Source organism: Marmota monax, unplaced genomic scaffold (genome assembly GCF_021218885.2).
Source record: "Marmota monax isolate L192 unplaced genomic scaffold, Marmota_monax_Labrador192_F-V1.1 WCK01_AAM20220418_F8-fsc00117, whole genome shotgun sequence".
NCBI lineage: Eukaryota > Metazoa > Chordata > Mammalia > Rodentia > Sciuridae > Marmota > Marmota monax.
In genome coordinates, this window is record NW_026693023.1 from 239666 (window position 1) to 257389 (window position 17724).

At 43.3% G+C, this 17724-nt stretch overlaps 1 pseudogene; it reads right to left on the bottom strand.

Annotated features, from left to right (window-relative positions):
- The window catches only part of LOC124098473 (integrin alpha-V-like), a 38879-nt pseudogene extending 21458 nt beyond the window's left edge, over window positions 1-17421 (bottom strand).
- Between the last annotated feature and the right edge of the window lie 303 nt (window positions 17422-17724).

Genomic DNA, 17724 nt, shown 5'->3' on the forward strand with positions numbered 1-17724 from the left:
TCTTGTATGTACTTTTGTATAACTCTGAGGGTCTCCTTCCATTTCCATGCATTTTCCCTTCTCTCTCCCTTTCCCTCCCACCTCTCATCCCTGTTTAATGTTAATCTTCTTCTCCTGCTCTTCGACCCTACTCTGTTCTTAGTTACTCTCCTTATATCAAAGAAGACATTTGGCATTTGTTTTTTAGGGATTGGCTAGCTTCACTTAGCATAATCTGCTCTAATGCCATCCATTTCCCTGTAAATTCTATGATTTTGTCATTTTTTAATGCAGAGTAATACTCCATTGTGTATAAATGCCACATTTTTTTTATCCATTCATCCACTGAAGGGCATCTAGGTTGGTTCCACAGTCTAGCTATTGTGAATTGTGCTGCTATGAACATAGATGTAGCAGTGTCCCTGTAGCATGCTCTTTTTAGGTCTTTAGGGAATAGACCAAGAAGGGGAATAGCTGGGTCAAATGGTGGCTCCATTCCCAGCTTTCCAAGAAATCTCCATACTGCTTTCCAAATTGGCTGCACCAATTTGCAGTCCCACCAGCAATGTACAAGTGTACCCTTTTCCCCACATCCTCGCCAGCACTTGTTGTTGTTTGACTTCATAATGGCTGCCAATCTAACTGGAGTGAGATGGTATCTTAGGGTGGTTTTGATTTGCATTTCTCTGACTGCTAGAGATGGTGAGCATTTTTTCATGTACTTGTTGATTGATTGTATGTCCTCCTCTGAGAAGTGTCTGTTCAGGTCCTTGGCCCATTTGTTGATTGGGTTGTTTGTTCTCTTATTGTCTAATTTTTTGAGTTCTTTGTATACTCTGGATATTAGGGCTCTATCTGAAGTGTGAGGAGTAAAGATTTGTTCCCAGGATGTAGGCTCTCTATTTACCTCTCTTATTGTTTCTTTTGCTGAGAAAAAACTTTTTAGTTTGAGTAAGTCCCATTTGTTGATTCTAGTTATTAACTTTTGTGCTATGGGTGTCCTATTGAGGAATTTGGAGCCCGACCCCACAGTATGTAGATCGTAGCCAACTTTTTCTTCTATCAGACGGCGTGTCTCTGATTTGATATCAAGCTCCTTGATCCATTTTGAATTAACTTTTGTGCATGGCGAGAGAAAGGGATTCAGTTTCATTTTGTTGCATATGGATTTCCAGTTTTCCCAGCACCATTTGTTGAAGATGCTATCCTTCCTCCATTGCATGGTTTTAGCCCCTTTATCAAATATAAGGTAGTTGTAGTTTTGTGGATTGGTTTCTGTGTCCTCTATTCTGTACCATTGGTCCACCCGCCTGTTTTGGTACCAGTACCATGCTGTTTTTGTTACTATTGCTCTGTAGTATAGTTTGAAGTCTGGTATCGCTATACCGCCTGATTCACCCTTCCTGCTTAGCATTGTTTTTGCTATTCTGGGTCTTTTGTTTTTCCATATGAATTTCATGATTGCTTTCTCTATTTCTACAAGAAATGCCGTTGGGATTTTGATTGGCATTGCATTAAACCTGTAGAGAACTTTTGGTAATATCGCCATTTTGATGATGTTAGTTCTGCCTATCCATGAACAGGGTATATTTTTCCATCTTCTAAGATCTTCTTCTATTTCTCTCTTTAGGGTTCTGTAGTTTTCATTGTATAAGTCTTTCACCTCTTTTGTTAGGTTGATTCCCAAGTATTTTATTTTTTTTGAAGATATTGTGAATGGAGTGGTTGTCCTCATTTCCGTTTCAGAGGATTTGTCGCTGATATACAGGAATGCCTTTGATTTATGCGTGTTGATTTTATATCCTGCCACTTTGCTGAATTCATTTATTAGCTCTAATAGTTTCTTTGTAGACCCTTTTGGGTCTGCTAGGTATAGAATCATGTCATCTGCAAATAGTGATAATTTAAGTTCTTCTTTTCCTATTTTGATGCCTTTAATTTCTTTCGTCTGTCTAATTGCTCTGGCCAGTGTTTCGAGAACTATGTTGAACAGAAGTGGAGAGAGAGGGCATCCCTGTCTTGTTCCAGATTTTAGAGGGAATGCCTTCAATTTTTCTCCATTCAGAATGATGCTAGCCTGAGGCTTAGCATAGATTGCTTTTACAATATTGAGGTATGTTCCTGTTATCCCTAGTTTTTCTAGAGTTTTGAACATAAAGGGATGCTGTACTTTGTCAAATGCTTTTTCCGCATCTATCGAGATGATCATATGATTCTTATTTTTAAGTCTATTGATGTGGTGAATAACATTTATTGATTTCCGTATATTGAACCAGCCTTGCATCCCAGGGATGAATCCTACTTGATCATGGTGCACAATTTTTTTGATAAGTTTTTGTATCCGAGTGGCCAGAATTTTATTGAGGATTTTTGCATCTAGGTTCATTAGAGATATTGGTCTGTAGTTTTCTTTCTTTGAAGTGTCTTTGTCTGGTTTAGGTATCAGGGTGATGTTGGCCTCGTAGAATGAATTTGGAAGTTCTCCCTCTTTTTCTATTTCCCGAAGTAGCTTGAAAAGTATTGGTATTAGTTCCTCTTTAAAGGTTTTGTAAAACTCTGCTGTATACCCATCTGGTCCTGGGCTTTTCTTAGTTGGTAGTCTTTTGATGGTTTCTTCTATTTCCTCAATTGATATTGGTCTGTTTAGGTTGTCTATATCCTCCTGACTCAATCTGGGCAGATCATATGACTTAAGAAATTTATCTATGCCTTCACTATCTTCTAATTTATTGGAGTATAAGGATTCAAAATAATTTTTGATTATCTTCTGTATTTCTGAAGTGTCTGTTGTGATATTGCCTCTTTCATCCCGTATGTTAGTAATTTGAGTTCTCTCTCTTCTTCTCTTCGCTAGCATGGCTAAGGGTCTGTCGATTTTGTTTATTTTTTCAAAGAACCAACTTTTAGTTTTGTCAATTTTTTCAATTGTTTCTTTTGTTTCGATTTCATTAATTTCAGCTCTGATTTTAATTATTTCTTGCCTTCTACTTCTTTTGCTGTTGTTTTGCTCTTCTTTTTCTAGGATTTTGAGATGAAGTATGAGATCATTTATTTGTTGGTTTTTTCTTTTTTTAAGGAATGAACTCCAAGCAATGAATTTTCCTCTTAGAACTGCTTTCAATGTGTCCCATAGATTCCGATATGTTGTGTCTGTGTTTTCATTAATCTCTAAGAATTTTTTAATTTCTTCCTTGATGTCTTCTATAACCCATTGATCATTCAGTAACCTATTGTTCATTCTCCAAGTGATGTATTCTTTTCCCTTCCTTCTTTTATCGTTGATTTTCAGTTCCATTCCATTATGATCAGATAGGATGCATGGTATTATCTCTACTCCTTTATATTGTCTAAGAGTTTCCCTGTGACATAATATATGATCTATTTTTGAGAAGGATCCATGTGCTGCTGAGAAAAAAGTGTAACTGCTTGATGTTGGGTGGTATACTCTATATATGTCAATTAAGTCTAGGTTATTAATTGTGTTATTGAGTTCTATAGTTTCCTTATTCAACTTTTGTTTGGAAGATCTGTCCAGTGGTGATAGAGGTGTGTTGAAGTCTCCCATGATTATTGTATGGTGGTCTATTAGACTCTTGAACTTGAGAAGAGTTTGTTTGATGAACATAGCTGCACCATTGTTTGGGGCATATATATTTATGATTGTTATGTCTTGTTGGTGTATGGTTCCCTTGAGCAGTATGTAGTATCCCTCTTTATCCCTTTTGATTAACTTTGGCTTGAAATCTATTTTATTTGATATGAGTATGGATACTCCTGCTTGTTTCCGAAGTCCATATGAGTGATATGATTTTTCCCAACCTTTCACCTTCAGCCTATGTATGTCTTTTCCTATCAAATGCGTCTCCTGTAGGCAGCATATTGTTGGGTCTTGTTTTGTGACCCATTCTACTAGCCTGTGTCTCTTGATTGGTGAGTTTAAGCCATTAACATTTAGGGTTATTATTGAGATATGGGTTGTTCTTCCAGCCATATTTGTTTATTTATGTTACTAAACATGGTTTGTTTTCCTCTTTGATTATTTTCCCCCCTTTAGTGTCCTACCTCCCACTGTTGGTTTTCATTGTTATTTTCCATTTCCTCTTCCTGTAATGTTTTGCCAAGGATGTTTTGAAGAGATGGTTTTCTAGCTGCAAATTCTTTTAACTTTTGTTTATCGTGGAAGGTTTTAATTTCATCTTCCATCCTGAAGCTTAATTTCGCTGGAAACACAATTCTTGGTTGGAACCCATTTTCTTTCAGTGTTTGAAATATGTTATTCCAGGATCTTCTAGCTTTCAGAGTCTGTGTTGAAAGATCAGCTGTTATCCTGATTGGCTTACCCCTAAATGTGATCTGCTTCCTTTCTCTTGTAGCTTTTAAAATTCTCTCCTTATTCTGTATGTTGGGCATCTTCATTATAATGTGTCTAGGTGTGGGTCTCTTATGATTTTGCACATTCGGCGTCCTGTAGGCTTCTAGGATTTGGGGTTCTGTCTCATTCTTCAAGTCTGGGAAGTTTTCTCGTATTATTTCATTGAATAGATTGCTCAATCCTTTGGTTTGAAACTCTGTCCCTTCCTGTATCCCAATGACTCTTAAATTTGGTCTCTTGATGTTATCCCATATTTCTTGGATGTTCTGCTCATGGTTTCTTAACAGTCTTGCTGAGCTGTCTATGTTCTTTTCAAGTTGAAATACTTTATCTTCATTGTCTGATGTTCTGTCTTCTAAGTGTTCTACTCTGCTGGTAGTATTCTCAATTGAGTTTTTAAGTTGGCTTATTGCTTCCTGCATTTCTAGGATTTCTGTTTGTTTGTTTTTTATAACCTCTATTTCCCTGTGTAGTTGATCTTTTGCTTCTTGGATTTGTTTATGTAATTCATTGTTGAAGTGATCTTTCATTGTCTGATTTTGCTGTCTGATGTCTTCCTTGAGACTCCAGATCATCTGAAGCATGTATATCCTGAATTCTTTATCTGACATTCCATCTGCTGCAGCTATTACCTCTTCTAATGTTGAGTTGACCTGCATTGCTTGTGGTCCTTTCTTTCCTTGTCTCTTCATACTGTTTGCGTTCCTTTCTACTTAGTGAAACTGTTGTGTTATTGAATTTTCCCCCTATATATTTATATTGGTCTTGTATAGTTGCAAAGTCTCCCTCGCAGGCGCGGGCGGCGGCTCTGTCCCTCTGCGGGCCGCTAGGCTTGTTCTGTGGGTGGTCACAGTTCTGTCTACTTTGCAGGTGCAGGCAGCGGCACTGCCCCTCTGCAGGCCTCTGGGGCTGTACTGCCAGTGGGTCGCAGGTCCGCCTACCTTGCAGGTGCGGGGGGAGGGGGGCGGCTCTACCCTTCCTCAGGCCACTGGGCCTGTTCTGTCTCTCGGTTGCAGGTCTGGCCTGTTCTGATGGTGGTCACAGTTCCACCTACCTGGCAGGCGCGGGGGGTGGGGGGCGGCTCTGCCCCCCAGCAGGCCCCTGGGCCTGCTCTGTGCGTGGTCACAGTTCCCTCTACCTTGCCGGTGCAGGGGGAGGGGGCGGCTCTGCCTCCCAGCAGGCCGCTGCTCCTCTTCTGCCAGTGGGTCGCAGGCCCGCCTACCTTGCAGGAGTGATTGGAAGCTCTGTCCTGCCGCGGGCCACTCGGCCTTTTCTGTCGGTGGTCACAGTTCCACCTACCTGGCAGGCGCGGGGGGTGGGGGGTGGCTCTGCCCCTCAGCAGGCCGCTGGGCCTGCTCTGTGCGTGGTCACAGTTCCCTCTACCTTGCCGGTGCAGGGGGAGGGGGCGGCTCTGCCTCTCAGCAGGCCGCTGCTCCTCTTCTGCCAGTGGGTCGCAGGCCCGCCTACCTTGCAGGAGTGATTGGAAGCTCTGTCCCGCCGCGGGCCACTGGGCCTTTTCTGTCGGTGGTCACCTGGCAGGGGCGGGGGGTGGTGAGTGGCTCTGCCCCTCAGCAGGCCGCTGGGCCTGCTCTGTGCGTGGTCACAGTTCCTTCTACCTTGCAGGTGCAGGGGGAGGGGGCGGCTCTGCCTCTCAGCAGGTCGCTGCTCCTCTTCTGCAGGTGGGTCGCAGGCCCGCCTACCTTGCAGGAGTGATTGGAAGCTCTGTCCCGCCGCGGGCCACTGGGCCTTTTCTGTCCGTGGTCACAGTTCCCCTACCTGGCAGGCGCGAGGGGTGGGGGGCGGCTCTGCCCCTCAGCAGGCCGCTGGGCCTGCTCTGTGCGTGGTCACAGTTCCCTCTACCTTGCCGGTGCAGGGGGAGGGGGCGGCTCTGCCTCTCAGCAGATCGCTGCTCCTCTTCTGCCGGTGGGTCGCAGGCCCGCCTACCTTGCAGGAGTGATTGGAAGCTCTGTCCCACCGCGGGCCACTGGGCCTTTTCTGTCGGTGGTCACCTGGCAGGGGCGGGGGGTGGGGGGTGGCTCTGCCCCTCAGCAGGCCGCTGGGCCTGCTCTGTGCGTGGTCACAGTTCCCTCTCCCCTGTTTGATTCTTGAAATTGAGAGAAGAGTGTGTTTGATAAAACTTGGAGGCGGGGGAAGATGGCCGCTGCGTACGGGGGTTGCTGAAGTGCTGAGCGTGGTGCTCAGAGCAGTGGCTTTAATCGAGATTTCGAGCAGCTTGTTAGAGCTCCTTTCACCGTTAATCTGTAGCAGACCACTTTGCCAAGCAGCAGGAAGAACAAAGAGATCGAAAAAGAGACGCTTGGCTCCCAGACGCTTTGCTTCCCAGAGCCGCGGGGGCTTTGCTCCCATCTGCTTCCTCTTTCGCTTCGCTCCGGGCAGAGAAGCTGAATGTGTAATCAGCAGTGGATTGTAAGTACCCGAGGCAAAGAAAGCTCAGTGCACCCTGCCTTTTTTTTTTTTTTTTTTTGAATATTTTTTATACAGGGAGAGTTTGTGGATTGGGATTGTTGGCGGGGCTGTGGTTTCTGTGCCGAAAATCCACTCCGCGGGAGCCGCCATTTGCTTTCTGATTGCTGTCTTGATGGCTCTGTCTACACTGTCCGGCAGCCGCATCTAGAGGTTGGAGCTGGGCTGCGTGCTGAGCCCTGTCCTCTGAAGGCTGGACCGCGGCCTCAAGTGCCTCGGTTGCCTGTTCGCCGCTACACCTTCGGGCAGAGCCTGCTCTGGGGTCATTCTGCACCCCCTGCGAGGGGACCCGTGCTCCGGAGGAGGGGGCCGGAGACCCGCGGCAGCAGCCGCTTGGGCCCCAGGGGCCGGGCAACGGGCAGAGGAGCGGCGGAGGCCATGGAGGCGTGGCGCCCGTGAGCACGGCCCAGACGCGGAGGCGACAGCGGCAGGGTTTCATTTCCAGAAATCTGGACTGGAAACAGAAGCAGCAGTTTGTATAATCCCAAGAACTTGCTTATGCCAGGAAGCTGTAAGGGTAACATGAATATCATTGAGGAGATCTAACATGGCGGCGGGTGGAGAGATCAAGTCTCTGACCCCTTCAACTGCGCGGGCATAGGGAGCCGTAAATTGTCTAAATGCTGTTTGCTCAGGATCACTAGGCAATGCTGAGCTGATGTGGATCTGGGGTGTACAGTCTGGGCCCCTCAGAACACACACACCGAGCCTGGATCGGCTGCATTCAAGCTCCAGTTCGCCTGCTTCTTGTGACTCAGCACTAATGATCCCCCTGAAATAACTGGTCGGCCCTTATGAACTTACAGAGGTAAAAGCCAACTGAGCCTTCATAGGCAGTGGCCACAGGATTGAAACGGGGATTGGGAGAGACAGTCAGGACCCACCCGTTGCATTGGTCACCCAGCAAAGGGAACGAACGGTCACCATTTGCATGGGATACCACCTTGGCAGAGAACTGACGTCACGGGTGGAGGAGATAACTTCATTGAAACCAGCGTGACAGGTGGGTAATCCCCTAGCCATCTCTCTCCACACAGCGGGGAAAACTTAAGGGACCTCCCAGCTCTCCCATAAGGGCCCCTCCCAGCTCTCCTGTGAGTGCAATAGCCAGATGAGGGAATCAGGAGTGGCGCAGGACTCGTGGCACGGAACTCCCGGCTACCGCTCCAACCAGTGTTGACAACTGAGGTCTCTTGCACCAGCTACCGGGGACGTGACTACCGGAGGGCAAGAAAATTCGCTGGGGGTTCTCAGCCCCAAGCTCTACAAACTTAGGGTCTGAGGGAGGCAAACAGGGAGAGTGTGCCCAGGCGTTCATGAAAACAGGGCTCCCAGGAGCAGCAGACTGGCGTGTAGCCAGTATTGTGGTGAGCATCACAGGTGAGCGGGGCCTGGCTTGAGGAAACACAAGAGAAGGCCCTAGGCACTCAGGATTGGAGACCCGCCCAGTCTGGGAGGAAGAGCTGCTGCACAGTGATTGGTTCCCACCTATTGAGAGGAGAAGCTTGACCCAGTGGGCACAGCTCCACCTACTGGAAGAGAAGTTAATCGAACTCGAGGACTGCATTTATTATTATTATTATTATTATTATTATTATTATTATCATTTTTTTTCTTTTTCTTTCATTTTCAATTTTTTTTGTTTGTTGTTGTTCTTTAACTTTTTTTTAATGTTTTTAATTTTTTTAATTTTTTTATTTTATTATTATTATTTTAAATTTTAATTTTCATTTTTTTATTATCATTATTATTTTTGTAAAAAATTTTTTTTCTTTTCTTTCTTTATTTTCTATTTTTTTTTGTTTTTGTTTCTTTTGTCTTTTCATTTCTTTTCAATTTTCTTATTCCCCCTTCCTTGAATTCTACCTGTCTACTCTCATTCTCTTTAGTGACTTCTTCCCTTCCCTTCTAATATCTTTCCTCCCAAGCATCAAATAAATTTATAAGAGTAAACAGTAACTCAGCAGTCAAACAAAACAAGAAGTAACATGAGCAGCATAAAAAAGCAAGGAAGAAAAGGAGTACAAACAATGAAGGACAGCCTAAATATTCAGGAGGACCTAGAGTCAGCAGAAAAATGGTCATATAAAGAACTCAAGGAATACCTTAGACAGATGGAATGGAACCTTAAAGAGGATATGAGACAGCAAATCCAAACAGTGAAAGAACACTTTGAAAATGAATTACATAAACAGATAAAAGAAGAAGTTAAGCATCTTTATCAGGAGATAGAGATTATAAAAAAAATCAAACAATAATTCTAGAAATGAAGGAAACGATAAACCAAATTAAAAACTCAATTGAGAGTATCACTAACAGAGTGGAGCAAGTAGAAGCCAGAACATCAGATAATGAAGACAAAATATATCATCTTGAAAAGAGCCTAGCCAACTTAGAAAGGCTGGTTAAAAATCACAAGAAAAACATCCAAGAGATATGGGATAACATAAAAAAACGAAACCTACGAGTCATCAGGTTAGAGGAAGGTACAGAGATTCAAACCAAGGGAATGAGTAACCTGCTGAATGAAATAATTACAGAAAACTGTCCAGAAATAAAAAAGGAAACAGATATACAAATTGTAGATGCATACAGGACACCGAGCACACAAAATCACAGTAGACCAACGCCAAGACACATTGTTATGAAGATATCCAATATACAGAACAAAGAGAAAATATTAAAAGCTACAAGAGAAAGGAGGCAGATTATATTCAGGGGTAAACCAATAAGGTTAACAACGGATTTTTCATCACAGACGCTGAAAGCGAGAAGATCCTGGAACAACGTATTTCAAACACTGAAAGACAATGGATGCCAACCAAGAATTCTGTATCCAGCAAAATTAAGCTTCAGGTACGACAACGAAATAAAAATCTTTCATGATAAACAAAAGCTAAAACAATTTGCAGCCAGAAAACCAGCATTGCAAAGCATCTTGAGCAAAACACTACATGAGGAAGAAATGAAAAACAATAACCAAAACTATCAGTGGGAAGTGCCTCTATAAAGAAAGAGGGTGGGGGGAAAGCTAACTGTGGAGAAACAAACTAAATTTAAAAAAAAAGAAGAAGAATATAAATAATCAAACATGGCTGGAAGTACAAACCATATATCAATAGTAACTCTAAATGTTAATGGCTTAAACTCTCCAATAAAGCGACATAGGCTGGTAACATGGATTAAAAAAACAAATCCAACAATATGCTGCATCCAGGAGACACATCTGATTGGAAAAGACATACACAGGCTGAAGGTGAAAGGTTGGGAAAAAATATACCACGCACACGGTCCTCGTAAGCAAGCAGGGGTGGCCATCCTCATATCGAATAAAATCGACTTCAAGACTAAGTTAATCAAAAGGGATAAGGAAGGACATTATATACTGTTAAAAGGAACCATTCACCAACAAGACATAACAATTATCAATATTTATGCACCAAATAATGGTGCTGCGACGTTCATAAAACAAATTCTCCTCAAGTTCAAGAATCAAATAGACCACAACACAATAATTATGGGTGACTTCAACACACATCTCTCACCATTGGACAGATCCTCCAAACAAAAGTTGAATAAAGAAACTATAGAACTCAATATCACAATCAACAACCTAGACTTAACTGACATATATAGAATATATCAACCATCATCAAGTGGATATACTTTTTTCTCAGCAGCACATGGATCCTTCTCAAAAATAGACCATATATTATGCCATAGGGCAACCCTCAGTAAATATACAGGGGAGGAGATAATACCATGCATTTTATCTGATCATAATGGAATGAAACTGGAAATGAATGATAAAAGAAGGAAGAAAAAATCCTACATCACATGGAAAATGAACAATATGTTACTGAATGATCAATGGGTTACAGAAGACATAAAGGAGGAAATCAAAAAATTCTTAGAGATAAATGAAAATACAGACACAACATATCGGAATCTCTGGGACACAATGAAAGCAGTTTTAAGAGGGAAATTCATCGCCTGGAGGTCATTCCTCAAAAAAAGGAAAAACCAACAAATAAATGAGCTCACACTTCATCTCAAAGCCCTAGAAAAGGAAGAGCAAAACAACAGCAAATGTAGCAGAAGGCAAGAAATAATTAAAAATCAGAGCGGAAATCAACGAAATTGAAACAAAAGAAACTATTGAAAAAATTAACAAAACTAAAAGTTGGTTCTTTGAAAAAATAAATAAGATCGACAGACCCTTAGCCATGCTAACGAAGAGAAGAAGAGAGAGAACTCAAATTACTAACATACGGGATGAAAAAGGCAATATCACAACAGACGCTTCAGAAATACAGAAGACAATTAGAAATTATTTTGAAAACCTATATTCCAATAAAATAGAAGATAGTGAAGACATCGATAAATTCCTTAAGTCATATGATTTGCCCAGACTGAGTCAGGAGGATACTCACAACTTAAACAGACCAATATCAATAGATGAAATAGAAGAAGCAATCAAAAGACTTCCAACCAAAAAAAGCCCAGGACCGGATGGGTATACAGAGGAGTTTTACAAAACCTTTAATGAAGAATTAATACCAATACTTTTCAAGTTATTTCAGGAAATAGAAAAAGAAGGAGCTCTGCCAAATTCATTCTATGAGGCCAACATCACCCTGATTCCAAAACCAGACAAAGACACCTCAAAGAAAGAAAACTACAGACCAATATCTCTGATGAACCTAGATGCAAAAATCCTCAATAAAATTCTGGCAAATCGGATACAAAGGCACATCAAAAAAATTGTGCACCATGATCAAGTAGGATTCATCCCTGGGATGCAAGGATGGTTCAATATACAGAAATCAATAAATGTTATTCACCACATCAATAGACTTAAAGATAAGAACCATATGATCATCTCGATAGACACAGAAAAAGCATTCGACAAAGTACAGCATCCCGTTATGTTCAAAACATTAGAAAAACTAGGGATAACAGGAACTTACCTCGACATTGTAAAAGCTATCTATGCTAAGCCTCAGGCTAGCATCATTCTGAATGGAGAAAAATTGAAGGCATTCCCCCTAAAATCTGGAACAAGACAGGGATGCCCTCTATCACCACTTCTATTCAATATAGTTCACGAAACACTGGCCAGAGCAATTAGACAGACAAAAGAAATTAAAGGCATAAAAATAGGAAAGGAAGAACTTAAATTATCACTATTTGCGGAAGACATGATTCTATACTTAGAAGACCCAAAAGGGTCTACAAAAAAACTACTAGAACTAATAAATGAATTCAGCAAAGTGGCAGGATATAAAATCAACACGCATAAATCAAAGGCATTTCTGTATATCAGCGACAAAACTTCTGAAACGTAAATGAGGAAAAACACTCCATTCACAATAGCCTCAAAAAAAATAAAATACTTGGGAATCAACCTAACAAAAGAGGTGAAAGATTTATACAATGAAAACTACAAAACCCTTAAAAGAGAAGTAGAAGAAGATCTTAGAAGATGGAAAAATATACCCTGTTCATGGATAGGCAGAACTAACATCATCATCAAAATGGCGATATTACCAAAAGTTCTCTATAGGTTTAATGCAATGCCAATCAAAATCCCAACAGCATTTCTTGTAGAAATAGATAAAGCAATCATGAAATTCATATGGAAAAATAAAAGACCCAGAATAGCAAAAGCAATTCTAAGCAGGAAGTGTGAATCAGGCGGTATAGCGATACCAGATTTAAAACTATATTACAGAGCAATAGTATCAAAAACAGCATGGTACTGGTACCAAAATAGGCGGGTGGACCAATGGTACAGAATAGAGGACACAGAGACTAATCCACAAAGCTACAACTATCTTATATTTGATAAAGGAGCTAAAAGCATGCAATGGAGGAAGGATAGCATCTTCAACAAATGGTGTTGGGAAAACTGGAAATCCATATGCAACAAAATGAAACTGAATCCCCTCCTCTCGCCATGCACAAAAGTTAACTCAAAGTGGATCAAGGAACTAGATATCAAATCAGAGACTCTGCGCCTGATAGAAGAAAAAGTTGGCTCCGATCTACATATTGTGGGGTCGGGCTCCAAATTCCTTAATAGGACACCCATAGCACAAAAGTTAATAACAAGAATCAACAAATGGGACTTACTTAAACTGAAAAGTTTTTTCTCAGCAAAAGAAACAATAAGAGAGGTAAATAGGGAGCCTACATCCTTGGAACAAATTTTTACTCCTCACACTTCAGATAGAGCCCTAATAACCAGAGTATACAAAGAACTCAAAAAATTAAACAATAAGAAAACAAATAACCCAATCAACAAATGGGCCAAAGACCTGAACAGACACTTCTCAGAGGAGGACATACAATCAATCAACAAGTACATGAAAAAATGCTCACCATCTCTAGCAGTCAGAGAAATGCAAATCAAAACCACCCTAAGATACCATCTCACTCCAGTAAGATTGGCAGCCATTATGAAGTCAAACAACAACAAGTGCTGGCGAGGATGTGGGGAAAAGGGTACTCTTGTACATTGCTGGTGGTACTGCAAACTGGTGCAGCCAATTTGGAAAGCAGTATGGAGATTCCTGGGAAAGCTGGGAATGGAACCACCATTTGACCCATCTATTGCCCTTCTCGGACTATTCCCTGAAGACCTTAAAAGAGCGTACTACAGGGATTCTGCTACATCGATGTTCATAGCAGCACAATTCACAATTGCTAGACTGTGGAACCAACCCAGATGCCCTTCAATAGATGAATGGATAAAAAAAATGTGCCATTTATACACCATGAAGTATTACGCAGCACTAAAAAATGACAAAATCATGGAATTTGCAGGGAAATGGATGGCACTAGAGCAGATTATGCTTAGTGAAGCAAGCCAATCCCTAAAAAACAAATACCAAATGTCTTCTTTGATATAATGAGAGCAACTAAGAACAGAGCAGGGTGGAAGAGCAGGAATAAAAGGTTAACATTAAACAGATACATGAGGTGGGAGGGAAAGGGAGAGAAAAGGGAAATTGCATGGTAATGGAGGGAGACCCTCATTGTTATACAAAATTACATATAAGAGGTTGTGAGGGGAATGGGAAAATAAACAAGGAGAGAAATGAATTACAGTAGATGGGGTAGAGAGAGAAGATGGGAGGGGAGGGGAGGGGGGATAGTAGAGGATAGGAAAGGTAGCAGAATACAACAGTTACTAATAGGGCATTATGTAAAAATGTGGATGTGTAACCGATGTGATTCTGCAATCTGTATTTGGGGTAAAATTGGGAGTTCATAACCAACTTGAATCTAATGTATGAAATATGATATGTCAAGAGCTTTGTAATGTTTTGAACAACCAATAAAAAAATAAAAATTAAAAAAAATTTTAAAAAAGGAAACAATATTGACATCCCAAAGGCAGCCTGAAAAATGGATGGTGGCAGCAAAGGCCACTAAGGAAGAGGAGAGTCATTGAGACACAGGCAGGATGATGGAGAAAGGAATGCCCCTAGCAATGGGAAAGTAGGACCATCCAAGCTGTCATGTTCACAAAGACCATATTTTGTTGATCTTATTTGAATCCAACACATTCAACCTGAGAATCAATTATATGTTTGCTTTCTAGACCTATTTTAGGAAGGCTACACCAAATGGCTTGTTATATATATGGAATAATTCACTGCTGAATTTCCTTCAGCATGACTCCAAATTGATTTAAAATATAACCTTTCCATATTTGAACCCTTGGAACTCAACCAAGAAGTAATCTGGGCTGCAGGGCTCAACTTAAAGATAGATGGAGGGATGATGCTCTGTTGACAACTGGCACCCTACATCTTCTGAGTAGACTGGAGCCCAGAGTGGGTAATTCATGTGCTCCTTATTGACTGGGAATGATGCTCAAGACCAAAGAGCTACAGAAAAAGAAAGGATGTTACATGTTGCATGTATAATCTACAGAGGTACCAGGGAGCAGAGCATGAGCTCTTCAGTACACAGTCTGGGTTCAAAGCCTGGCTGGACCACTACCAGGTGACTGAACTCAGGAAGGGTACGTTCTTACCAAATGCATTCAAATAAGTGAATAGTCTGCCTAGTGGAAAGGGATGGCATTGGATTGCAACATCCAGCCAACTTAAGGCACCACTTTCTCTCCTCAGAAGCCCAGGCCCCACAAGGATGGCCATGACAGCCATAGGGAAAGTTCAGGGTGACAATGTGGCATTGAGGCACTGGAGAGGTTGCTGGAGGGCCTGGCAGAATCTGAGTTGCCCTGTTGCTGGGCTTTCAGCACCACCTGCTTGCTGTGCCATGTTCCAGCAATCCTCCATCCCTCATCCCTCATCCCAGCACCCCTAACACTCTCCTGTCCCCCTTTATGCTTTTAAGCAGAGGGCTGAGAACACACAAGCACTGGGTTCCCAAGCTAGTGTTCTGGGCCAGGCACCACAAAGCCTTCAGAATGGGTATCCAGGACCCAGGAGCAATGTGGGATCCCGCCTATGTTCATAACAGTTCCCTTGTAGTGCCCCAGGTGCCATCACACACCTGCAAGGAGCAGAGGGAAGTCCCCAGGAACTACAAAGCATAGCCCTGCAGTGGGCAATGGGCAATGGGCAGTGGGCCTTGCCTTTTGCCCTGGGGTTCTCCTATTGACAAACCAGGCTTTGCTGCCAGCTTCCTGTGAGCCTTTTATTTGTCATGTATTCTAGCCAGAGGTCACAAGGTCTGAACTGCACAGTGTATCTTTTGCCAACAGAAGACAGCAGTGTTCAAGCCCAGCACCTTGGTCTCTTCTCCTGTGTCAGGATTGGATCCACACCACGTACTCTGAATGCCTAGTATTGTCAGTAAGTGCTGTCAGGTGCCCTGTGGCCTGGCCTTGTCCTGGCCTTGTCCTGCCCTTGCCACCAATCAGACTCAACAAAGAAGTACTCGCCACAGGGCAAGATCACCCTGATACTCCAGCACCTGCCATCCGTGCTACCTGCAGGCACTTAAACAAGAATCCTGGTACTAGTATGCCTTGTTCAGCTGCTCTAGAAGACTGCGCAATGGGGTAATTCCCCTGGAGAAAGTGTATGCTATCTACTAGCAAATCACACATGTTCAGACCCTTCAGAAACATAAGGATACCTCTTCCTTGGCACAGACCCATTCTCCTGCCTTCAACATCAGAGCATCTAGACCAGAATGTGGAACTCTCTCACCCAGTCACTTCCCTTTTCCTCTGAAAGAAACAGAGGTGAGGGCACAAAAGAAGCCTGAAGAACTAATGGCAGCCACAGGAGCAGTGACTGAGGAAGAAATAGATCAGCAGGAAGATGGGGAATGGGGTGTCCCTGTCAGTGACAAAGTAGCACCATCCAAGCCTCTGGAGACCCGGGGAGAATTCACTTCTGAGCCTAGGGCCTTAGGAGCCAAATACTTTGAATGACAGCACCCAGGAGTCACTTGTGAACTTCTTCCCTGGTGAGTATGGGGTGTCTCCAGCTCACACAGCCCTGCTGAAAGTGTGCTGAGTCTGGAGCAGCCTGATGCAAAGGAAGGAGGAGTGCTACCAAAGCGAGCCCCAGGTTGCTCCATGCTGCCAGAAAAGTGGGCCAAGGAAGGGCTGGATGAACACCTTCTGCTCAATTCTCCAGGTTCCTAGAGGTCAGGTAAGGGAGGCAAGACAAAAAGCCTTTACCTGGCCCATTCCAGAGCTGTCCTCCACCCACATCTGCTAGGCAGAGTCCCCACAAGAGAAAGAGGCCCATGCCAATGGCTCTGCTGCTGCCATTGCCACTGCCATGGCATGGAGGTGAGCTGCCCCCTCTCCTAAACATCCTCTTGTTTCTATGGAGGAAGACGTGGGCACAGTATGGAAAAAGGTCCTGGGTCAGAAGAAGAGCAGGATCCTGGAGGATGACATGGAGGCCTTAGAGGGTAAAACAGAAGCTGTGGCAGCCTATACCACCACAGCCTTCCCTTTCTTTCTCCCAACATGCCTAGGCCCCTGTAAATTCACTGACCCTGCCCGCTGACATTTCCCAGATCCCAGCTATTCCTGCCATCTCTCAACTAGCAGCCCAGGATGCTGATCCTGTCTGTCCTTCTACCTCCCTCCACACCAAATAATGATAAGGGGAATCAATAGATGTCTTCCTCTGCCTCCTCCTTCTAGCACTAGTCCTCCCTTGAGGCCCAGTCCCAGTGTGGAGGTTCATGATAGTGAATATCAACACCCTACTCACTTGACAAGAACTGCAGCACCTCCCATTTCTCACTTCCCTACACTTCCTATCCCTGAGACTTTTCCCCTTGCAGAATGGAATTCCCATCCCCCATGTGCATAGATTCTTCTCCTCCTCCTTCTCTTTCCTTCTCTACCTTTCCTCTAGTCCCTTCCACCCTCAACCCAATTTACATTGGCCAGCCCATAACAACAGCAAAGGTCTCTTCCACCACTAGAGCCAATGCTTCTATGCACCAACCTGGAAGGCAGCTGTACTGCCTGAGGTCACCGCCATGGACACTGGCCCCCCTTCTAAAGATGTGATTTTCTGACCACCCCCAACAGCAGCTCCTGCACACTTCCCCAGCTCCACCACCCCAGGCATCACAGGCAGCCAACAAAGAGACCAGCTTCTACGGGCCAACCTACACCTCATATCTTCCATCTCAACCCCAACTAGAACCATCCCTTTGTCCCACTAACTACTCCCCCTTATGGGAGCCCTCTTGGACAACAAGGGAAAGCCTCTCTCCACAACACTCTTCTGCTCATCATGTTCCCAGTCATGGATCTGTCACTGGCCTCCTTCCTACAGGCAGAGCCTCTGCACCATCCTCCTCCAAGCCAGCCACCAAAGATGCTATGGATACAACTCCAGTTTCCCCCTGTCTCCCAGAACAACTCCAGC